Source organism: Bos javanicus, chromosome 8 (genome assembly GCF_032452875.1).
Source record: "Bos javanicus breed banteng chromosome 8, ARS-OSU_banteng_1.0, whole genome shotgun sequence".
Lineage (NCBI taxonomy): Eukaryota > Metazoa > Chordata > Mammalia > Artiodactyla > Bovidae > Bos > Bos javanicus.
The window spans coordinates 4,768,724-4,793,578 of NC_083875.1; positions in this window are offsets into that span (position 1 = coordinate 4,768,724).

Here is a 24,855-nt window from a genome sequence, read left to right on the forward strand (position 1 = left end):
CCAGGCTCCTCTGTCCATGGGGTTTTCCAGGCAGGAACACTGGAGTGGGTTGCCATTTCTTCCTCTGGGGAATCTTCCCAACTCAGGGATTGAACTTGAGTCTTCTGCATTGCAGGCAGATTCTTTACAGTCTGAGCCACCAGGGAAGTCCCTTACCATGTCTAACTTAATAATCAAACTTTATCACAGATATGCATGTACAGGGGAAAACAGTATGTATAGACCGAGTAGGAGGCATGGTTCCCGACATCTGCTGGGACTCTTTCATGGTGTCCCCCATATAGGGGTGCCAGCTGTGTTTTGAGCCACCCAATAAATATATGGGATATTTACTGCTGTCATCTCCAGACTGGAGATAAGAGAGCTAGAAATAGAAAGATTCTTTTTGAGCTGGAAAAGGTCACACATGCCTGAAATGAGTATTCAGGACAGCCCCAGAGCTTTCCGACTCCCAGCTGATGCAGAGTGATGAGCTCCCTGGAAAGGAAAACCCAAGGGTCAGTCTGGAAACTGAGGTGTGTGGAGGAAGCAATGGTTTTCAGTCTAGATTTTGGACTTCTTTCAATACTAGCTTGAAAGGATCAAGGTTTAGTCATAGATAGCATGAGGGCAGGGGCTTTGTAAGGGAGTGTAGATGTGTTCTGGAAGTCTGGGATATTCTTATTTACATGCTTTCTATATCTTTCAAATACAAAAACCATTGAAAAGGCTAGCTTGCTTCTTATTTCAATAATCTTTGAGAATATGCATTATACTGAAGACAGGACCAATTTGACAGCTCAAACCTACGATCCTCTATTGGACATAGACTTTAGGGCACTTTGGCTTTCAATTCATACCACTCTTGATATCTGGGACACCTGACATGTGATAAAATCATTTCTATATGTATTCAGTTCAGTTCAGTTGCTCAGTTATGTCCCACTCTTTGTGACCTGGACTGCAGCCCACCAGGCTTCCCTGTCCAACACCAACTCCCAGAGCTTGCTCAAACTCATGTCCATCAAGTCAGTGATGGCATCTAACCATCTCATCCTCTGTTGTCCCTTCTCCTTCTGCCTTCAATCTTTCCCAGCATCAGGGTCTTTTTCAATGAGTCAGTTCTACACATCAGGTGGCCAAAGTATTGCAGTTTCAGCTTCAGCATCAGTCCTTCCAATGAATACAATTCCATATGATGAATAAAATGCCTGAAAATATTTGTCACAAAAATCAAAGGTATTTCCTGTAATTCATGGTGTCTTTATTAGAATTAAGAAATTATGTAAAGTTTAAAAATAAAATAAAATTAAAAAAAAGAATGTAAATTCATCATAAAGAATAAAAGAAATAAAAATCTGCAATAAAAGTAGAAGAAAACCAATCCAAAAATGTAAGAAAAAAAATTACTTTGGGAACAGAGAAGCCCTCAAGGAGAGAGATAAACTGATATTCTACTTTACAGGATAAATGAATTCTCTGCAGAGCAGTCGAGGAGGGAGGAAGGAAGTTATACGCTCATTTAAGTGTGACTTGAGGCCTTGCTAAGTAACTTAGCAAAAAATTGGAAGGGCTTTTTATCTTCAACCTGTGTTTACTGATATGTCCTGGCAGGTGGGTGATAAAGGTAAGAAGAGCATCATCTGTAGCCAGGTTGTTTTCTCCAAGTTCCATCAACACTATGGGCTCCAGCCCGTAAGTTGTAAAATGGTACCCATTTATGGACATAAAGGCCACTGCCTTCTGACACTCACAAAGCCTCCCATGTGGACATTGCTGCAAACACAAGATATAATGACAGCACATGTGTGGCCACCTGCATGTAACCACACATGAGACAAACAACAGCCCATCACCTACCATTACCTGGGAGCTCTTTCTTCACTCTGGCTGAATTTTTGAGTACACCCCATATTCCAGGACCTATTGTCCAGACCACCATGTCACATAGCACTCTTTCCAGGATGAACCTCCCTCTCTTCTTTGGCCATCTCACACCTTTAACTTTCTGTCTTAACACCACCTACTTGTTCCCTTAAGAATTCCTATTTTGTGATAAACAATTTCTTAATTTTTATTGAAGTATAGTTGATTTTCAATCTTCAGTTAGTTTCAGGCGTATGGCAAAGTAATTAAGTTACACACACAAAATATCTATTTTTTTCAAATTATTTTTTCTTATAGGTCATTACAAAATATTGAGTATAATTCCCTGTGCTACACAGTAGGTCTTTTTTTGGTTCTCTCTTTTATATAGTAGTGTGTACAAGTTAATCCAAATTCCTAATTTATCCCTGCCCAACTTTTTTCTCTGTGGTAACCACAAGTTTGTTTTCCATGTCTGTGGGTCTGTTTCTATTTTGTATATAAATGCATTTTTATCAATTTTTTTAGATTCCATGTATAAGTGATATCATATGTTTGTGTTTCTTTGTGCAAGTTACTTCACTTTGTATGAAATGGATGGATCTCAGATCCATTAAGTAGATGAATCTCAAGATCCATCCTTGTTACTGCAAATGACATTATTTCATTTTTTTTATGGCTGAGTAATACAATTCTCCATTGTATAAATATACCACATCTTCTCTATCCATTCATCTGTTGATGGACATTTAGGTTGGTTCCAAGTCTTGGCTTTTGTAAATAATGTTCCTATGAAAACTGAGGTGCATGTATCTTTTCAAAGATCTATATAGACATTTCTCAGAAGAAGACATACAGATGGCCAACAGCCACATGAAAAGATACTCAACATCATTAATTATTAGAGAAATGAAGACAAAAGCACAATGAATTGTCACTTCACACCAATCAGAATGACCATCATCAATAAGTCTACAAATGATAAATGCTGAAGAAGGTGTAAAGGGAATCCTCCTACACTACTTACTGATGGGAATGTAAATTGGTGCAGCCACTATGGAGAACAGTATGGAGGATCCTTAAACTAAAAATAGAGCTGCTGTATGAGTCTTCAATCCTTCTCCTGGACATATAGCCAGAGAAAACCATAATCCAAAAAGAAATATGCGCTCCAATGTGACAGACGAACATTTCTAACCTTTCAATTTCTTCGGTGAAATTTCCCGATACATGTGTGAAGCCACTGAGAACTAGCTCTCTCCTGAGGTTGGTATGTGCCATGTTGGGGCCACTTACTGTCTAGTACTGAGCCTTTGACAGAGGCTGGTGCAGGTCTGTGGCTTACTAATTCCATGCTGCAGTGATTGGATCACCGTTCCTCTAAGCGCCTTTCCTCACATCTTCTTTGTTTTAGTTTTTAAACTAAAGAGATTCTTCCCATTCTAATGGGATGCCATTTATATCATTTCTCTTAGACAATCTCTCATAGCATTTCAAGCCAGTTCTCCCCAGTAGCTTGTACACTAGAGCCTTTCTCTCCACTGACATTTTGAATAAATTGCAGTCCAAGATCTTTGCATTCATTTCCAGTGAATATTCCTGCCTACCACATCAGACAAGCACTTGGAGGATCAGTTCCTGTCTTCTTCCCAACAAGCCACTGGCAATCACAGATGTGGTCAGTCCACTTTCTGATCCAACCATCCATGTGTCTGTTTCAGTGACGTCCTCCTGTGAATTATTTGTCTTCTTTGACCTCTGAACCCTCCTTTGCTATTGTTGTTCAGCTGCTAAGTCATGTCTGACTCTGCAACCGCTTGGTCTGCAGCATGCTGGGCTTCCCTGTCCTTCATTATCTCCCAGAATTTTCTCAAATTCATGTCCTCTAAGTTGGAGGTGCCATCAAATCATCTCATCCTGTCATCTTCTTCTCCTGCCTTCAATCTTCTTTACAATGAGTTGACTCTTTGCAACAGGTGGCCAAACTATTGGAACTTCAGCATCAGTCCTTCCAATGAATATTCAAGATTGATTTCCTTTAGGATTGACTGGTTTGATCTCCTTGCTGTCCAAGGGACTCTCAACAGTCTTCTCCAACACCACAGTTCGAAGGCATCAATTCTTTGGTGCTCAATCTTCTTAGGTTCAACTCTCACATCCACACATAACTGCTGGAAAACCATAGCTTTAATTAGATGACCTTTGTCAGCAAAATGATGTCTGCGGGTTTCTACTATGTTTCTATAGTTCCCTATCTTTGATCTCATCTGTTTCCATTTTCACCCCTATTCACTTTAGAATTTATGACTCATCGTATATTCTGATATTTTGCCAATATCTTTCACCATCAATTTTGATTGTATTTCTAAAGCCTTGTTTGGAAGGGAAAAAGCAAAAACAACTCCATTCCTTGGTGAATCCAAAAGTATCCCCTGGTCCCCCTTTGTGCCTAGCTGCAGGAGACCCGGGTTCCATCCCTGGGTTGGGGAGATCCCCTGGAGAAGGAAATGGTAACCCACTCCAGTATTCCTATCTGGAGAACCCCATGGACAGAGAAGCCTGGCAGCCCATGGGGTCACAAGGGTTGGACACGACTTAGTGACCACAACCTCCACCACAGCTGGCTCAGTTCCTCTGGGAAAAACAGACAGCCTGATGGTGCTGTCAGTGTATAACCAGAAATCTCACTTAGGTTTATTAGCAATGGCCAGAAATCCAATGAGCCACCGAACTGACCCACTTTCCTTCATTCTGCTCCAAATCTAAACTTTTCTAACTATTGATTTCCTTGATGTTTTACTCCCTGCCTTTAGATATTTTGTTACATTATAGAGAAAAAAGTAATCTTTACTGTGAAGTCCTTCAGCTGCCCACTATCAAATACAACAACCTACACCCTTTTCAGCCCTCCTTTCGTCCAGCTATCTGTCTCTTCTAGTGCAATTGAAGAGATGTCCCTTATTTTATTTAAGGATAATTTATTTAGACCCTGATGTGCAGGGTCTCCATTGCTATGAGGGCTTTTCTCTATTATGGCGAGCAGGAGTCATTCTTCATTGCAATGCACGGGCTTCTTATTGCAGCGTGTGGACTTCTCATTGCAGTGGCTTCTGTTGTTGCCAATGATGGGCTCTAGGGCTCATGGGCTCAGTAGATGCAGTTCCAAGACTCTAGAGCACAGGCTCTATAGTTGTGATTCAGCTTAGTTACTCCCTGGCATGTGGGACCTTCCTGGACCAGGGATAGAACCCATGTCTCCTGCATTGGCAGGTGGATTCTTTACCACTGGACCAGCAGGGAAGACCTATTTAAGATAATTTTTATCGCATAGCTCTGGCTCACTCATAACAATACATTCTCAAAGACCAAAAGAGTAATGAAATTCAGTTAACTCTCCTCCAACTTCAAAACCAACCAAATAACCAACAGGCTAGGCAGTCAATCAGAAAACAGTTTCCAAAACCCGAAAAAGCTATTTTCTGTTTTACCACCATGTTTTCAGTTCACTTCCTGACTCATCAGCAGCTTTTGAAGCTGTTCTAGTGTTTTTTTTTTTTTTTTCCCTGCCTCCAAACTGCTGTTTCCAGTATATTTGTCATATCTAGTTATAATGTATATTTCAATTTTTAATTTGTTTCATCTCCTGATAGCATGTATATTTCAATTTTTAATTTGTTTCATCTCCTGATAGCATTTGCCTATAGTAGCCATTTTCTCCTAAAGGATATTTTTCTTCTCTTGTTTTCTTTAAAATCATGTTTCCTTATTTCAGTCCTATCAGTTTCTGCCTATTTTTTTTTTCCCCTCTAGCCAGGTCTCAAATGTAGATGCTCCAAAACAAGACTATATTTTTAGATCTCTCTACTACTCTGCCTACACACTTTCCTTAGAAATTTTATCTAACCCACTGGCTGCAATAACCATCTATATTATGACAACTATAAATTTTTATTTCCTGCCTCATTCTCTCTAGAGCAGCAGACTCCTGTATACAATTGGCTTGTGAAAACTCTGTGATAAATGTTCATTGTCACAACTAACTCAGTATACATGAAACAAACTCATCTCTCATTTTCTCACTGAAGCTTCAAACCTAGTTCTCGGCCATTCTTTCACATCCCAGTATGTATTATTAACAGACAACTAGTTTATCAAGTCCAAAACTTGAGAACCATGGTTTACTCCTTTTATTTTTTACACTTCCTACATCTAATCAATAAAAAATAATTATCTTACTTTGGAGTCTTATCTACTCAATTTACTTTGATCCTACTACCAACATCCTTAGATAATCTCATTTTTGAGGTAGTTTGTCCTACAACCCCTAAACCTGTCTCTCATCTTTCATTTTTAACCTCACTCAATTCATTTCCACATGATACCTAGAGTCAATATTTTATTTTATTTTTTTTTTTTTTGGTTTAATTTTTTTTAACTTAAATTTATTTATTTTAATTGGAGGCTAATTTTAAACTGATGTTCAGAGTCTTTGTCAATGCCCAGAACCTTTGACAGGACAGACATGACATCCCTGGATTTTCCCATCGTTCCTCTTTAGCCTTGATTGCCATCACGGTTTCTCATGAACTCTATTCTCCAAGTACATGGGCTTGTTCATCCTCTTCATCCTGTGTCCCTTTGCCAGACTTAACATCTATTCGTATCTCATGTCTCAGTTTAAATATCTCCTCCTTCAGGATTCTTGAACCCTTATCTAGCTTAGGACTCTCTGCTCCCATAACATCCTTAAGATAGAGTTCATGTTTTTCAGTCACCCAGTCATGTCCTACTCTTTGCAACCCCATGGACTGCAAAGATATATTCCACACTTTGTTATAATTACTTACATAATTTCTGTCTTCTCTACTAGACTGTGAGCTCCATGAAATAAGGACTGTATCTAGCCTGCTTGTTGTTATACTAGAAGTACTTAATGTAATGGTCAGTTTAGACAATATGACCTAAAGGTACTTGATAAATAGTAGTTTACTTTCCCTCTCTCTAACCTTGTGTATCAGCATAAACTGGGTATAGTAAATATGGAAAATAAAAGAGAAAGAAAGAAAATGTTTTTATTATTATTCATACCTTCTGGTATATTATTTTGATGCATATTAATATTTTGGTTAATTGTTGTACTTTGTCATTAGAGGCTCTCATAAGAAAATGCTTCTATTATACATAGTTAAAACTCTTTTTACAAAGACTTATATTTACTTTCTCCATAATTACTATCCAATTCAATTATCAAGGATTAAAAGGGAAAAAAATAAGCATTTTTCACCTATTGGGCATCTTTTTTTTAACCCCCCCAAAAAAGAACTAAAAAATCCAAACTGATTTCCCCAACTTTGAATGATGTTTATTATAAATGAAAAAAATAAGACTATCTTTCCTATTTCAGTTCTTTCATGATTATTATTTTGATGCCCCACTCATTCAGTACATTTTTCTTCTCTTTATTATGATCCTGTTTTGGGTTTTAAAAATTAGCCCCCCTCAGAAATCAATGTATTTTTGACAGGTAATATTATACATGTGCTTGATATGAGTAGTGTTGAGTCTATGAGATATATGATATAGTAAATACATGTTGTAAATATAGTTGTGGCCATTCTTTACATTTTGATAAGTTATTATATAGTCCTACTCTATCTCCTTTGCAGAAATATATAAACCTGTGTAATGTTGATATGATAATGCAAATATACTTACAGCACTCTCTACCCAAAATATTAGGTGACTTTCAATTGCTTAAAACAAAAAGTTGAATCTCTTAGAATGGTGATCCAAAATCCAAAGTATTTGTCTTTCTAAAAAACTCTTTTAGTCTTTTACTAGTATAATCCACCCATAAATATTGTAATGAAAGTACTGGTCTGAACGCAATCCTAATATGCCTAATACTTACCCATGACTTACCCATTGTTATAAAGTTGCCCCAGTGACTCAGTGGGTAAAGAATAAACCTGCAATGCAGGAGACGTAGAACAGGAGGATTCGATCCCTGGGTCAGGAAGGTCCCCTGGAGGAAGAAATGGCAGCCCACTCCAGTATTCTTGCCTGAAAATTCCATGGACAGAGGAGCCTGGTGGGCTGCAGTCCATGGGGTTGCAAAGAGTGAGACATGACTTAGCCACTAAGCACACCCATTATTTCTAAATATCTTATTCCAGTCAGCTTAGAGAAGGAAATGGCAACCCACTCCAGTGTTCTTGCCTGGAGAATCCCAGGGACGGGGGAGCCTGGTGGGCTGCCGTCTATGGGGTTGCACAGGGTCGGACACAACTGAAGCGACTTAGCAGCAGCAGCAGCAGTAAATACCAACATATACATGAATTCTTTATTTCACCCTACAATGACTTTTGTTCTGTTTTCCCTGCGTGCTTCCACTTAATCTTTGTTGTAATTTATAGTAGCCGTGACAAGATACTTTCTTATCCTATCACTGTCTGTGTCTTCCTTGCTCAGTCATGTCTGACTCTTTGAGACCCTATGGACTATAGCCCACCAAGCTCCTCTGTCCATGGGGTTCTCCAGGAAAGAATACTGGATTGGTTTTCCATTTCCTTCTCTAGGGTATCTTCTTAACCAAAGGATTGAACCCATGTTTCTCACATTGCAGGCAGTTGACCACCAGAGAAGTCCATCACTGTTTACATGTATACAAACCAAGCTTGTATATTCCTTGAAGGCAAGGGACATGGTTTGTTCATCTTCCTCATCCTTGAATTGTTCAGTATATGCACATATTTCTATTGAATTAGAAAAATGATTACTATATTAAAAGGATTGTCTCTAGGCTTTATTTAGCTAATAAATTTTTCACTTGTATTTAAGTGATTCTTCAAGGAAATTAATAATAGTTTGACAAAAGTAGAAGGAAGATTATATGATATAGAAACTGAAAATTTTGCCTGTTAAAGAAGATTGTGGGCTTCCCTGATACCTTAGTTGGTAAAGAATCTACTCCAGTACTCTTGATCTTCTCTTGTGGCTCAACTGGTAAGTAATCCACCTGCAATGTGGGAGACCTGGGTTCGATCCCTGGGTTGGGAAGATCCCCTGGAGAAGGGATAGGCTATCCATTCCAGTATTCTGGCCTGGAGAATTCCACGGATTGTATAGTCCATGAGGTCACTCAGAAACCACTGAGCGACTTTCACTTTCACTTTCAAAGGAGATTGTTGTTGTTGTGTCTGACTCTTTTATGACCCCATGGACTGCTGTCCCCCAGGCTTCCCCGTCTGTGGGATCTCTCGGGCAAGAATACTGGAGTGGGTTTCCATTTCCTTCTCTGGAGGATCTTCCTGTCCCAGGGATCAAACCTGCGTCTCGTGCGTTTGCAGGTGAATTCTTTACTGCTGAGCCACCAGGGAAGCCCAGTAAAGGAGATACTGTCAATTAAAGAGGAATTAGATACACAGGTAAAACACTTCTTAAATTTTAGTATAAAACAACAAGAAAAAAAAATCATGGCTTATATAACTTTTAAACAAAATTCTATTTGCATTAAGTAAACTTAAATCAAATTCTACATAATTAGTATCAGTTATTTTCTGTTATGTTATTTAGGATGTCTTTTTAACCACAACATTATGTAGTGAGCTGTGATTGTTGGAAAGGATAATATAGTGTTGAAATATTTGGAAGTTGATCAGAAGTACAGAGGACCAAGTAAAGGAATGGGGAACATCAGTGTGCAGACCATGAGGAAAGCCACAGAGGTGCTGGTCGCCTTCTTCCCTCCATTTCCTTTCTCCTTCCCACCTTTCCTCCCTTCCTTCTTTTTGTCCTTCTTTTCTGTCTAAATTAAGGTTTTTTGTTGTGGTGGAATTTCCCCCTGCCAACTGCCTCCCCCTGCCATTCCAAACTGCTGCTAAGTGAGTTATGTCTAAAAACAAAATGTTCTCCATCTGAGAGAAATCTTTCCAATACATGTGATGCATTAAACTGGCATGGTAGTGAAAGGATTCAATTCCTGTGACCCTCAGTGTTTTAAGGCTTGATTTTATTACCATATCAGATACCAATATCTCGTCATTTAGATAGGTTAAGAGACTTCTGACTCTTGCAGATTATGTTAGCAAAGGAAATAAAGTTTCCATAATAAAGAACTCCTCACGAATATCTGTCTTATTTTCCTCGATCATAAAAAGCTTTCCAATGCCATCCCTAGTTGAATAGGTTGTCAAGTATTTAGAGGGAACATTTCTTTGCATGAAAATGGGCTGTCATAAAACAACAAGTGTGGCACCTCTCATAAAAATCAGGTCATTTTTATGAATATTTAACTTACTTTGAACTTTTCAGAAGGAAATAGTGACCTTGAAAACTTCTAGTAGCTATACCACATTGTAACACAAAGGCCACCGCTTCTGACATTAATCATGGGGGGTGAATGCCTGAAGCCATTCCTGGCTTTTCAAAGGGAAATATTAAAAGATAGAGGAACATGAAAATATTTATTATAAGCTATTTTATCATAAAAAACCCATAGAAATGATTGAGACCCACCAGCACAGGAGGGTTTTTTAAGACCTATTTTTAACATAAAGTTTACAGTTTTCTGTTTTCATTTCCTGTCAGCTGGAAATCAATATACTAGTAAAGCACTAACAATTTAATAACTTGCCTGCTAAATATTGGTTCAGTGTATTACCTTTTTTGAGCTATGGAACCTTGATTTATGCAGAACCACAATAGAATTATTCTACATAAGTGAGCAGGCTTTTCTTGTGTTTTAATTTTTCAGACTGTTTACAGAAGTTTCAGGAAGACATTTAAAATTCACAGGAGAAATTCAGTAAGATAAAGAAACAAATATTTAGCCTCCTGTTAACTAAATCCTTTCTTTTGGAGCAGAATATTGACTAGGAACTATAATCCATGGAGGTCAAGAGCCCAAGTTTCAGAATCAAGCAGAAGGTGTGAGCACACCATTAGGTTTAAATTTGGCTAAGATTAAAACAGAGAATAGAAAAGACAGTGTCTCAGCCCTCAATTGGGCAAATATTCAAAATGATGAGACATCACATAATGCATTCTGTAGAGTATGTCTTTAAATGAAGTGCACACGAGCTGTGTTATTTGCTCACTCACTGAATAGAATCCCATATCAAACTTATCTACTGGGGACAAGATCACACTTGTTACATTAAGCCCTTCATACTGGGATTTGTAAGTTCTGGGATTTTATGATTATTAAGTTCATCTTTTCTTATACCTTCCAAAGAACAAATACTGTATATAATTTCCTTTGAAATGTATACTATAAGTCTACCTTCCATCTCTTACTTTGCTCCTACCAATAATGTCTGGATCTCCTTTTGACAGCTATTAAGCAAAATATAGTAGGAAAAATTTACTGTTTTTTTCTGGTCAAAAAAAATTTACTGGTCAACTCTGAAAGACATAGGTTCAAATGATCTATATCTGTACTGTTCAGTACAATAAGCAAATGCCAATTAGCCACTGCAGCTAACCCATCAGTTAAAATGTGTTTAGTTCAGTTGAGGGCATTTTAGGTTAAATTTAAATGTAAAAAGATAAAATGTATATAGTATTTTATTATTTTGGTAGAACTATATTTCATTTTAACTATCATTTTGAAACATGATAACAGCTTGTAAGATATCAGAGTCACATTTTTGTACACATATTATGTACATGCTTAATTTCTAGCATTGCTTGTATACACACTATTGATCTATTTGGTGTCAATGAACTGACTCAATTTGAATGACTGTTTATAGACTCATGTAACATCTATCTCTGCTTCATTGACTACACTAAAGCCTTTCATTGTGTAGATCAGAACTGTGGAAAATTCTTAAAGAGATGGGAATACCAGACCACCTTACCTGCCTTCTGAGAAATCTGTATGCAGGACAACAAGCAACAGTTAGGACTGGACATGGAACAACGGACTGGTTATAAATTGGGAAAGGGTTACATGGCTGTATATTGACACCTTGTTTATTTAACTTATATGCAGAGTACATCATGCAAAATACAAGGCTGGATGAAGCCCAAGCTGGAATTAAGATTGCCAGGAGACGTATCAATAACCTCAGATATGCAGATAACACCACTCTTATGGCAGAAAGAGAAAACGGATTAAAGAGCCTCTTGATGAAGGTGAAAGAGAAGAGTGGAAAAGCTGGCCTAAAGCTCAGCATTCAAAAAGTGAAGATCATGGCATCTGGTCCCATCACTTCATGGCAAATGGATGGGGAAACGATGGAAACAGTGACAGACTTTATTTCCTTGGGCTCCAAAATCACTACAGACAGTGAATGCAGTCAAGAAATTAAAATATGCTTGCTCCTGGAAGAAAAGTAATGACATACCTATAGAGAGTATTAAAAAACGGAGACATTACTTTGCCTACAAAGGTCATGTAACCACAACCACGGTTTTTCCAGTAGTCATGTAAAGAAATTTACAAATTTCTCAGAAGGCAGGTAAGGTGGTCTGGTATTCCCATCTCTTTAAAAATTTTCCACAGTTCTGATCTACACAGTGAAAGGCTTTAATGTAGTCAATGAAGCAGAAGTAGATGTTACATGAGTCTATAAACAGTCATTCAAGCTGAGTCAATTCATTGACACCAAATAGATCAATAGTGTGTATACACACAATGCTAGAAATGAAGCATGTGCCTAATATGTGTACTAAAATGTGACTCTGATATCTTACAAGCTGTTATCATGTTTCAAAATGATAGTTAAAATGAAATATAGTCTTACCAAAATAATAAAATACTATATGCATTTTATGTTTTTACATTTAAATTTAACCTAAAGAAAGCTGAGTGCTGAAGCACTGATGCCTTTGAACTGTGGTGCTGGAAAAGACTCTTGAGAACCCTTTGGATAACAAGGATATATGACCAGTCAATCCTAAAGGAAATCAACCCTGAATATTCATTGGAAGGACTGATGCTGAAGCTGAAACTCCAGTACTTTGGCCAACTGATGCGAAGAGCCAACTATTGGAAAAGCCCCTGATGCTGGGAAAGATTGAAGGCAGGAGGAGAAGGGGACGACAGAGGATGAGATGGTTGGATGGCATCACTGACTCAGTGGACATTTGTTTGAACAAACTCCAGGAGATGGTGAAGGACAGGGCAGCCTGGAGCACTGCAGCCCAGTGTGCTGCAGTCCATGGGGTCACAAAGAGTCGGGCACAACTGAGAGACTGCACAATGACATTGCAGTATTTATTTGAATATTTTATGCCAACAGCAGAGGGTACTGATATCTATATAACTCAAAATGGGTAAATAAGCTGAAATATTGTTATTTAAATTTTAGCATAATTAAATTATTTTCTGGTTTGAAAAAACAAGTATTTTTTTTAATTTAAATAATTCACTTACTGCTGATGCAGAGTAGAACTACAACATAGAAGCTACGGTCTAGTAAAAATGAAAAGAGAAAATAAATGTCAATTCTTATGTCACAAATTAATGATGAATAGCAATGAACTTTGGCAGTGCAAAATGTGAAACTCTTTGCTGTGTAAAAACATCTTAAGATAATAAAGTGGACAATATTAAGAACCATCCTCAGCAAATACATAGTGAGTGTATAAGTTTCCTCCCAGTGGTCAGGGAAGAACTGATAAAATCTGATGCTTGAAATTAGGTCAGTTTTAGAAGATACAGCTATTGCCTTATCTTCCTCCAATCAAATTTAGAAAAAATGCAATAACGCTGGTCTGGAAAATAAATACAGTATTTCTTTATGTATTCCTTGACATCATCAAGCAGTCAGGGGCCATATGACTGTACCTAGTATCTTTCTAGGCTGGGATTAAAGAAATACTGTAAGGAAGTTAAAATAATGGAGAAAGAATATATGCATATATGTGTGCATGTATGCATATATATGTCTGTGTATATCTCTAAATATGTACTTTTATATGTGTGTGTGTTTACTCAGTTGAGACCAGTTCTTTGCAACCCATGGACTGTAACCCAGCAGGCTCCCCTGACCATGGAATTCTCCAGGGTAGAATACTGGAGTGATTGCCATTTCCTTCTCCAGGGAATCTTTTGGATTCAGGGCTTGAACCCATGTCTCCTGCATTGGCAGGTGGGTTCTTTACCACTGAGCCAGCAGGGATGCCCAGGCACATTTATACTGCCTGGAAATAAAGCTTACATAAATAAGTTTAAGTAAAATAAGCACTGGCTATCTGAAAGTGTCCTACAAATGCCAAGCAGACCATTGTTTGGTTAAAACAATTTTGTGAGAAGACCCACCAGGGCTGTCTCAAATCTACGTCTGCTGCCACACCTGATGAGGCAAGTGCTCTGATCATGCACAAGATCAGAGAAATGCCCGATTCACCTCTGTGCCTCTGAGTCTTCTTAAGATTCCAGCCATGATTCCCCATGACCAGGGGAGGACTCTGACTGGAGGGGATCTGCACATACTCCTCTGTGTCTGACACATCTGAGAAATGCCAAACAGAAGTGATGGACTTGTCCACTCCTTCCTTGCCCAAGACCAGTATGGTCTCTGAACAGATCCCTGCAGCCTTTAAATATGCTTACGGGATGGGACTTCCCTGGCAGTCCAGCAGTTAAGACTTCGCCTTCAAATGCAGGGGGTGCAGTCTCCATCTCTGGTCCAGAAACTAAGATCCCACATGCCTTGCAGCCAAAAACTCAAAATATAAGACAGAAGTAATATTGGAATAAATTCAATAAAGACTTTAAAAAAAATACTCACAGGGAGATATTAAAATCAAACTCCAAAGGAGAACAACATGGTCAGATTTTAGTGGAAAAAAAGTGAAACGTGTTCTTAAAAAAGTTTATTGTTGATAACACTTCCCTGGTGGCTCAGACAGTAAAGAATCTGCCTGTTATGCAGGAGACATGGGTTCGATCCCTGGACTGGGAAGATCCCCTGGAGGAGGAAATGGCAACCCACTCCAGTATTCTTGCCTGGAGAATCCTATCGACAGAGGAGCCTGGTAGGCTATAGTCCATGGGGTCACAACAGTCAGACATGACTGAGCAACTTTCTTCCCAAGCAGAAGTATACCATATGAAGAATTTTCTGAATGTGCTGCCTAAAATTAATGAAAGTCTTTGTCACAGCATTGTGGCAAGAAAGATAAAAATCTAACACATGAAGTTAGTCAAAGGTTATCTTTAGTGAGTGGTAGGAAAGTATTAAAAAAGCATTATTTCTGTGAGAACGCCAGCCTTCCTTTAATACTGTGTTCGTATCAGCGATTTCTGCCCTCGGCTGGGTGGCCAGGTTCCAGGCTTTCAAATCCTCTCCCTCTCCATGAGAATGAATGCTGTTTCCTTGAAATACAGCTCCTCTTGTACTGTATGAGGAAATGAGATTTTACTTGAGCAAGCTGAAGTCTTAATTTTGGTTCTTTTCAGAGTAATAATTTATATGGAAAGCCCCACAGATGGATGTTTATATTGGATATAATAACTTAAGACTTATTTTATCTGAAAATGGAATTAGAGCTTCTTGATGCCAAAATACTGAACTAAATCATTCAAGGTTATGCTTTCATGGTTCAGTGCTATTAGAAGCCCCATCTTCTTCCAATGAAGTGTCCATGTCAGCCTTGCCCCCTTCCTCACACGAAATCACTCACACAAAAAAAGATATTACTGTCACAAAAGCCAGTGAATGAACAAAATATTTAGAAAACAGAAAACAGACAAGGCTGAGTGAAGGATAAAACCTTAGTTTTTACAAATGAACTTTGATAATGAATGTAGAAGAAACCTTTGGGTTTATACAGTTTTATACATTATATTAGCTGAAGCAGAAACAGCCAGAAGGAAAGTCAATTTATGACTAAAATTTGAAATTAAAATAAGAGCATTTCATTTGTAGTTTTAAAGAGACAAAATAGGTGCTATAATTGTCAGTGTACCAATGTATTAAATCTATGATGTGATTTATAATAAATTGGGAATTTATTCCATATAGTTAAAGCTATGGTTTTTCAGTAGTCATGTGTGGATGTGAGAGTTGATGCTGAGTGGAAGAAAGAATTAATGCTTTCGAATTGTGGTGGTGGAAAAGGCTCTTGAGAATCCCTTGGACTTCAAGAAGATCAAACAAGTCAATCCTAAAGGAAATCAACCCTGAATATTCATTAGAAGGACTGATTCTGAAGCTGAAGCTCTAATACCTAGGTCACCTGCTGCAAAGTGCTGACTCATAGAAAGACCCTGATGCTGGGAAAGAGTAAAGCCTGGAGGAGGAAGGGGCAACAGAGGATGAGATGGTTGGATGGCATTACAGTCTCAATAGACATGAATGGAGTAAACTCTGGGAGAGAGGGAAGGACAGGGAAGCCTGGTGTGCTGCAGTCCATGGGGTCTCATAGAACTGGACATGACTTAATGACTGAATAACAACAAAGCCATTCGTGTTTCCTGCTCCATTCAAAACTTTTGGAAGTTTTGTATTTGAAAAATAGATTAAATTATAGTATGCACGGTGTTAAGTGGTGAAAAACCAATGATTACTTCTGGCAGAAGGGGATTTTTTGTATATTATATAACATATTGCAGTGGGCTTTAGTTACCGTTACCATTGAATCACCCTCATTTTCTTCAGAGCTTGAATTGTCCTCTAGTTAAAAAAAATCTGAGAAGTTTATCAAAGAAATTAGAAAGGTACTTTATTATTATAGCACATCAACACTGTATACAAATGCAAATGCTTGCCTACTACTGACTAACAACTAACATGTGGACCTCCCGTAAGGTGGCTATTATAAATTAGCTTCTCTCTAACTAGTACAAGAGTTGCTTCCGTCTCCTTTTTTGTATACTCTTATAATCTGTAAAATTACTATCCCTCCATTATGATTTATTTTGAATTTTTTAGAAGTAAAGTCAACTTTATTACACTCATATAAGTATGCCAGACAATGGTAATTTTTGAGAGTACCTATCAGTTTCTAGAAGTTACACCCATTATATGTGAGTTTTGAAAGTACACTGACTAAAATGCTTGTACACTGTAATGGCAGCCGGACATTCTATAAATATCAATACTTTTCCCTAATTTATAGGGGACCATTGAGCATCACTTGGCTACTGTCTTTCATATAAAGATCAGAGTAGAAGTTATAATTTTGAATTTCTGTGGCTTATTTATCCCTTAAGCCAAAAAAGGAAAATGTCAGGGTTCCCAATTCAGAGCAAGTCACCTGCTAATCAAATTAGGAGCATCTAAGAAATCATAGAAAAGTGAACTGAAAGTGTTCCTCGTGTCTGACTCTTTGGGACCCAATGGGCTACAATCCCTGGACTCTAGAATCCATGCGATTCTTCAGGCAAGAATACTGGAGTGGATTGTCATGCCCTTCTCCAGGGAATCTTCTCAACCCAGGGATCAAACTTTCATCTCTTATGTCTCCTGCATTTCAGGCAGCTTCTTTACCACTGAGCCACCAGGGAAGCACTGATAAGCCATTGAGAGACTCCCACTTGGTTCTGCCTACATTTTAAGAACTTCCTGATTTTACCACTACTGGTTTAGGTCTGCCAACTCCATGAAAAACTGTAAATGTACTAGATTATCAGCTGGACAATCCAAGACTGTTTTTCCAACATGACCTGAATCCTGCTGCCTGAAGCAGTATTTCCAATATGTTGTCAGAGCACAAGGAAAATGCTTTAATGCCCAGTCAGGACAGAGTTCTTTCTAAAAAAATTGTTCCAGACCATCTAATCTCCTTATATATGTCACAGGGTAGTCCCATGGACGGAGGGCCTGGTAGGCCGTAGTCCATGGGGTCGCTAAGAGTCGGATACGACTGAGCGACTTTACTTTCACTTTTCATTTTCATGCATTGGAGAAGGAAATGGCAACCCACTCCAGTGTTCTTGCCTGGAGAATCCCAGGGATGGGGGAGCCTCATGGGCTGCCGTCTATGGGGTCACACAGAGTCAGACATGATTGAAGCGACTTAGAAACAGCAATATCAGACTTATACAACACATTACATAATGCCACATCTGTGACTGTGTCCTCAGCTGATCACCTGGGAGCCTGAGAGGTCATCACCCTATAACCCTTGTCCTCTGCTAAGATACCTTGGGGAACTGGCCAAGACCTTGATTTCCTTTAAATGTTTTCCTAGGATCATAGGTCTTCCCAGGTGGCTCAGTGGTAAAGAATCCTCCTATCAATGCAGGAGATGCAGAAGACTTGGGTTTGATCCCTGGGTCAGGAAGATCCCTTGGAGAAGGGAATGGCAACCCACCCCAATATTCTTGCCTGGGGAATCCATGGACAGAGGAGCCTGGCAGGCTATAGTCTATGAGGTTGCAAAGTCTGACACAACTGAGCACACATACTCATGGATCATCAGTTCAGTTCAGTTCAGTCGCTCAGTCGTGTCCAACTCTTTGCGACCCCATGAATCGCCAGGCCTCCCTGTCCATCACCAACTCCCGGAGTTCACTCAGACTCACGTCCATCGAGTCAGTGATGCCATCCAGCCATCTCATCCTCTGTCGTCCCCTTCTCCTTCTGCCCCCAATCCCTCCCACCATCAGAGTCTTTTCCAATGAGTCAACTCTTCACATGAGGTGGCCAAAGTACTGAAGTTTCAGCTTTAGTATCATTGCTTCCAAAGAAATCCCAGAGCTGATCTCCTTCAGAATGGACTGGTTGGATCTCCTTGCAGTCCAAGGGACTCTCAAGAGTCTTCTCCAACACCACAGTTCAAAAGCATCAATTCTTCCGTACTCAGCCTTCAAAGTCCAACTCTCACAACCATACATGACCACTGGAAAAACCATGGATCATAGGAGAAGGCAAATAAACCACCATTCAGGAACAGATTTTGGTACCCACTCTTCCTTAAGGGAAATTTTCTGTTTTGTGTATGTGTGTGAAGTTCAGAAATGAAAAGAAGCATGCAATCTCAACACAGAATGGGAAATACACAGCTGGTGCACTTTGATTGTATATTGAGCTTTTCTTTCAAGAGTCAGACTCTGTGATAGGATATATTCAGTTATTTTAAAGCCTTCACATTCACCAAACCAATATGAGTTCTTAGACTCATGGATTTACACGCAAGCTGAAGGTACTAAATCTCTTTTGAGAAATGGTGTATGCAAGATTACATTAAAAACAGACTGAGAATCTAACCATAACTTAATTATGCATACTTAATTATCTGGTGGCTCAGAAGGTAAAGAATCTGACCCAGGGCTTGAACCCACATCTCATGTCTCCTGTATTGGTAGGCGGATTCTTTACCATTAACGCCATTTGTGAAGCACCTAAAACTGTGTAAGAGGAGGATATAATCCAAAGTAACACCATCAAAGCACATAATACAATTGGTTGAAAATACAGTTGAGCACGCCCAGCAAAGGAAGGTGTGAATTTCCTCATCCTTCATCTTAATGGCAACATTTTCTACAAAGCTACATGGAGCACTCCTTTCATATTTCATGAGTTCTATTTGCTTGACTTCAAAATGCCAAATTTGCCTGTGAACAGTGCTTTAATATTCATGGGTTTTTGAGATGGCTTTGACACTTGTCAACTGGAGAAATGGCTTCATCAGGAAAGAATCTGACTTGTGACTTCCAGCACACACATAAAATCATGTAGTCATTCACATATGCATCCTATTTGAGAGGTATTCGGTAATAGCTATATTTTATGAAAATGATATAGACAAATTCCTTATAAAAAGGTAGGACGGTTTTAAGTCTTATTTGGATATATACTTAGTATTCCAGAAAATTTTGTTAACTCCAGACATATAATAATGGAGGTGTTTTGAAAGGACATAGCTCAGTAAGTATGCTAAAAATCCTGTAGACTACAAATCTTCACAGCGTAGATCACACCCATCTGTGTAGAGTACTTATATGTATTTTTCTCTGTATAATTCAATAATACATTAAGTACCTCAGTTTAGGGCGGGGCGGGGGGAGCGGGGAATCATAACATCTCTCTTTAGCCCTAAGCATTTACATTCTAGTTCTTGAGTGTTTTGTTAGTTTTCCACACAGTAAAAATAAAATGAAAATGTACCTGTGAACCAGTGTTCATTGACCTTAATCTTAAAAGGCCTGTGAAATTTTCACAAAATGTCAGGGTTACTAATACACTGAATAAATTATAAAGAAACACAATCTTTACAAGACTTAGTCTGTCTGTTATTTCATTGTATTCTTCCATAAATCTTATGAATTAGGAGAACTAATAGCATAAGTCACCTTTGGATTGATAATAATATCTAATAGTTATTGAATACGCACTACATTCCAAGAGTGCTTGGCATTATATATAAATGCAGGAGACATAAGAGACACAGGGTTGATCCCTGGGTCAGGAAGATCCCCTGGAGAAGGGCATGGCAACCCACTCCAGTATTCTTGCCTGGAGAATCCCCATGGACAGAACCTGGCAGGCTACAGTCCATGGGGTTGCAAAGAGTTGGACATGACTGAAGCAACTGAACATGCATATATAAATAAATGTACATGTGTATACACACATACACATTGGTTTAATTTAGGTGCTATTGCTAATGTTTTCTGAGGATGATACAGATTGAATAACTTGTCCCATATTTCACTGCTAATAAGTAGTAGAGTCAGTTCTGAGAGTCTTTGCCCCGACAAAACCTAAACTATCAGAACATAAACTACAGTGAGCACTCAGCTCTCAGGCCTATGCTGGCATTGTTCCAATTCTTTTTTCACATTTGGGTATTCTTACTGATTAGCATCTTTACTTCATTGAAATTTAGGCTTGAAATAATCTCTTTTTTTAATTTTAACCTGTCATTGCTGAAAGTTATTCTAAGGATAATGTGAATATGAATTCTTGAAATTCAGTCTCTTTTTAAATTCATTTTTCTTCTTGTTCTCTAAGTTCTATATAGTCAAACAGGCAGCAAAAACAACAAAGACAATCAATGGAATGAGGACTTGTTCCAATAGTGCATTTGGAGAGTGGAATATTACCTAATAGCATTCAGTGATTGATTCAATATGTATAAAAACATACAGTTCCTGAAATATTCATTTTGAAGTAGTTGTTGAGAAAGTGGATCCCAGATCCCAGACCATCTTATTCACCTTTGAGTATATGTACTGTGACTGAACAGGAATCCATGTAAGAGCTTCTCTTCTCTGTGTATATACGTGGGCTGCTTTGTTGTTGTTCAGTTTCTAAGTCGTGTCCAACTCTTTGCAACCCCATGGACTGCAGCACACCAGACTTCCCTGTCTTTCACTATCTCGTGAAGTTTGCTCAAAATCATGCCCATTTAGTCAGTGATGCTTTCCAACCATCTCATGCTCTGTTGCCCCCTTCTCTTCCTGCACTCAATCTTCCCTGGCATCATGGTCTTTTCCAATGAGTAGGCTCTTTGCATCAGGTGGCCAATGTATTGAGCTGCTTAGGATGATTAAAAAAAAAAAAAAAAAAAAACTGACATTGGAACAGAAATTCTACTGAACCTGCCATCTGTACAGCAATCCTCATCCATTTCCCTAAGTGGCACTTTCTCTCGTTCTCGGTGGTGTCAATTTAGGCATTGTTTCCAAAGATATCTGATCCTCTTCCTTCTCATCAGTTTCTACAGATGCCCATACCTACTTCATGGAGAACTGGCAACAGTCAGGCTATAACTCAAAACAAGCTCCCATGAAGATATAACAACTGTATCCACATCTTCCTCTTCCCTAATGTTCTGCTGTAAAAACTTCACAGCTCTACCTATGCTCTGAATGCGGCCTCATTTCACTGCCTCACAATCAGAAGGCTTGTAGTTCTCTTTTTTATCTGCTAGATTTTCAAATCCTCGAATCATTTAGAATGGAGTAGACTATGCTGGGAAAAAAAAAAAAAAAACTCTAATCATCTTGAAACCCTGAGCTACACAGCTCCACCCCTATCATTATCTCCTACTCAATTCTCCAAATGAGTTTCAGTCTCTGAAAGTGATCATCAAAGGCATCTATGACTTTATTGCTTTTTAAACAAAATTCTACAGACAGTCTTTCTCAGATCTTCTCTTATATATATATATATATATCTATATATATATATATAGAGATAGATAGATAGATACATCCTCATATTTTCCTGGCTTTTTATTTCTAGTCTCAGTTAGACTTATCTCTATATGATCTTTCATATTGGTATTAGTCAGAGTTTTAAGTGCTTGCTTTCTTCTCAGTGAAATACCTTTTTCTCCAGCACCAGGTCAGTTTGCTAAAGAGCATTTATAGCTTCTATTTGCCAGTTTAATAGATACAAGCAGCCATTGCTTTGCATAATTCTTGAGAAGCTATGAGTTCATGGACTCTGTAACATGAGTGTCAATTACCACAGTTCACTTAAATAATACACCAGCCCTCCCCATCACACCATTGTGACCGCCACATATTAACTATGAGTACAGACTTTGCTGGTGGTGCTTGAATCCACCATTTGTTCTATAGATAATAGATGCTCACCATGATCAGCAACTGCACGCATCGCTTCTTTGAGATCTCTTGGTGGCTGTTCATGGTGCATCTCCATGCAGCTCATACACCCAGCAGACCCTGTTGTGTTTCCTAATCGACTCCCAGGCATAAATCCATGTGAGGTTTTACAGACATGGATAATCAAAAGGGAATTGGTCAAGAAAGATGAAAGTGCAGTAAGAAACAGAAAGTGCTAATTCTGCTATGAAATGTATATGGAACACAGAATGAAGCTGCAGAGGAGATGGCTGACCAGGAAATACTGATGCTGCCGTGGCCTGAGAGGCACGAGGTGCTCCTCTGCTGAGATGTTTTCTCTTTGCCTTCATGACAGGCTTCTTTGCCTGGTATCATGGAGTTCCACTGGGAAAGCTGTTTTGTAAGACATCCTTGTTATATTCTTCAAGAGTGTTGATTTTTGTTTTTGCTGGCAGTTTTTCTAGTTGGGCTTACACTGCAAATTGTTTTTTTATTTATTTTTTAATTGAAGTGTAGTTGATTCACAATCTTATTTTAGTTTATGGTATACAGCACTGTGATTCACATATATGTGTGTGTGTGTGTGTGTGTGTGTGTGTGTGTGTGTATAGTTGTCTTGTGTGTGTGCTCATTTGTGTCTGACTCTTTGCATCCCATGGACTGTAGCCCACCAGGCTCCTCTGCCAATGGAATTTTCCAGGCAAAAATGCTAGAGTGGGTTACCATTTCCTTCTCCAGGGAATCTTCCCAACCCAGGATTGAACCCATGTCTCATGCATCTCCTGCACTGACAGGCAGGATTCTTTACCACTTTAGCCACCTGGGAAGCTATATATATATATATATATACATATATATATGCTCCAAAATCATTGTATATAGTGATTGCAGCCATGAAATTAAAAGACACTTACTCCTTGGAAGAAAAGTTATGACTTTAGCCACCTGGGAAGATACATATATATATATATACACACATAATATATATGTATGTACATGCTATATATGTATATGTATGGACTTCCCTGGTAGCTCAGTGGTCCAGAATCCACCTACCAATGCAGGAGACGCATGTTCAATCCCTAGATGGAGACGATCCCTGGAGAACTAAATGGCAATCCACTGCAGTATTCTTGCCTGAAAAATCCTATGGACAGAGGAGCCTGGTGGGCTATAGTCCATGCGGTCACAAAGAGTTACTCACAACTGAAGCTACTTTAACATGCATGCAAGCCTGCTGGGTTTTGTGGTTAAGCAAACCTGCTTTCTCCAGTATTCATTAACTTATGGGTTTCCCATATTTTTCTACTTACAGTCCCCTAGTGGGGTTACATATTTAATCACCTATTTTGTCCCTTATCTGTCTCTATCAATAATGGGGAGAAGCCCACCACTCAGCTTCTCCAGCAGGAATAGTGAATCATGAGGAAGCTGTCAGGACAGGCAGAGTCTACAAAACAGAGTACAGCTGAGAAAATATTTCAGGAAATACAAGTGAAAGCAGCCCCTGGAGACTTTCAGACAAAAATGCAGAAGAAAGAAGAGTGGAAAATATGCTGAAGCAGGTGGGACTGAAATTGTTTCATTAAAGTAAATATGGAATTGGTGGTCTATATCAGGACATGAAGTTTAGGCCAATTCGTTCTATGAAAATGACTTGGGTGTCTCTAATTTTAACATTCTTTATTCCAAACTGGCTTCCCCGGGAGCTCAGTGAAAGAGAATCCTCCTGCAATGCAAGAGATGCAAGAGACACAGGTTTGATCCCTGGGTCAAGAAAATCCCCTGGAGGAGGAAATGAAAACCCACTCCAGTATTCTTGCCTGGACAATCCCATGGTCAGAGGAGCCTGGTGGGCTATGGTCCATGGGGTCACAAAGAGTCAGAAATGACTAAAGCAACTGAACACAATTCAAACTAATGTAATTGAGATGAAGTTAATTTAAGTTTTTATTCTTATGGTTAGAAGGAAAACTTCAGGGTGACACAACAATTCTTGGCTTAGATTTTAAATGATAAAACTATTCATGAGCCATGATTACATGAGCCAACAAGAAGTATCAGTCTTTTGGATAACATATATCTATGAAATAGTTTAGCTATTATAATGAGGGAAACACTGTAACAGAAACACACATACACAGTATCTGTCAAGATTCCTACGATATCTGGTTTTGTAGTAAGAACGTGTTGGAAGAGAAAATGAAATGCAGAGTGAAAAATAGAACATTAAAAATCAGTGCATATACAGAATTGTGCATACGAAAGACATATGTTATATAACATCAGTAATAATTTAAATACCTAGAAAATGTTTTACATTAACATCAAAGGCATCTCCTTGCAAAAAATTTTTATCAGATTGCCATCTGTATATTTGTTCTCATTTTTTTCTCAGTTGTACTCTTTTGCAACTTGCCAGGGATTTTGATTTTTATATTTTTCAAGAGGAGACAGGGGTAACAGAGGATGAGATGGTTGCATGGCATCACTGACTCCATGGACGTGAGTTT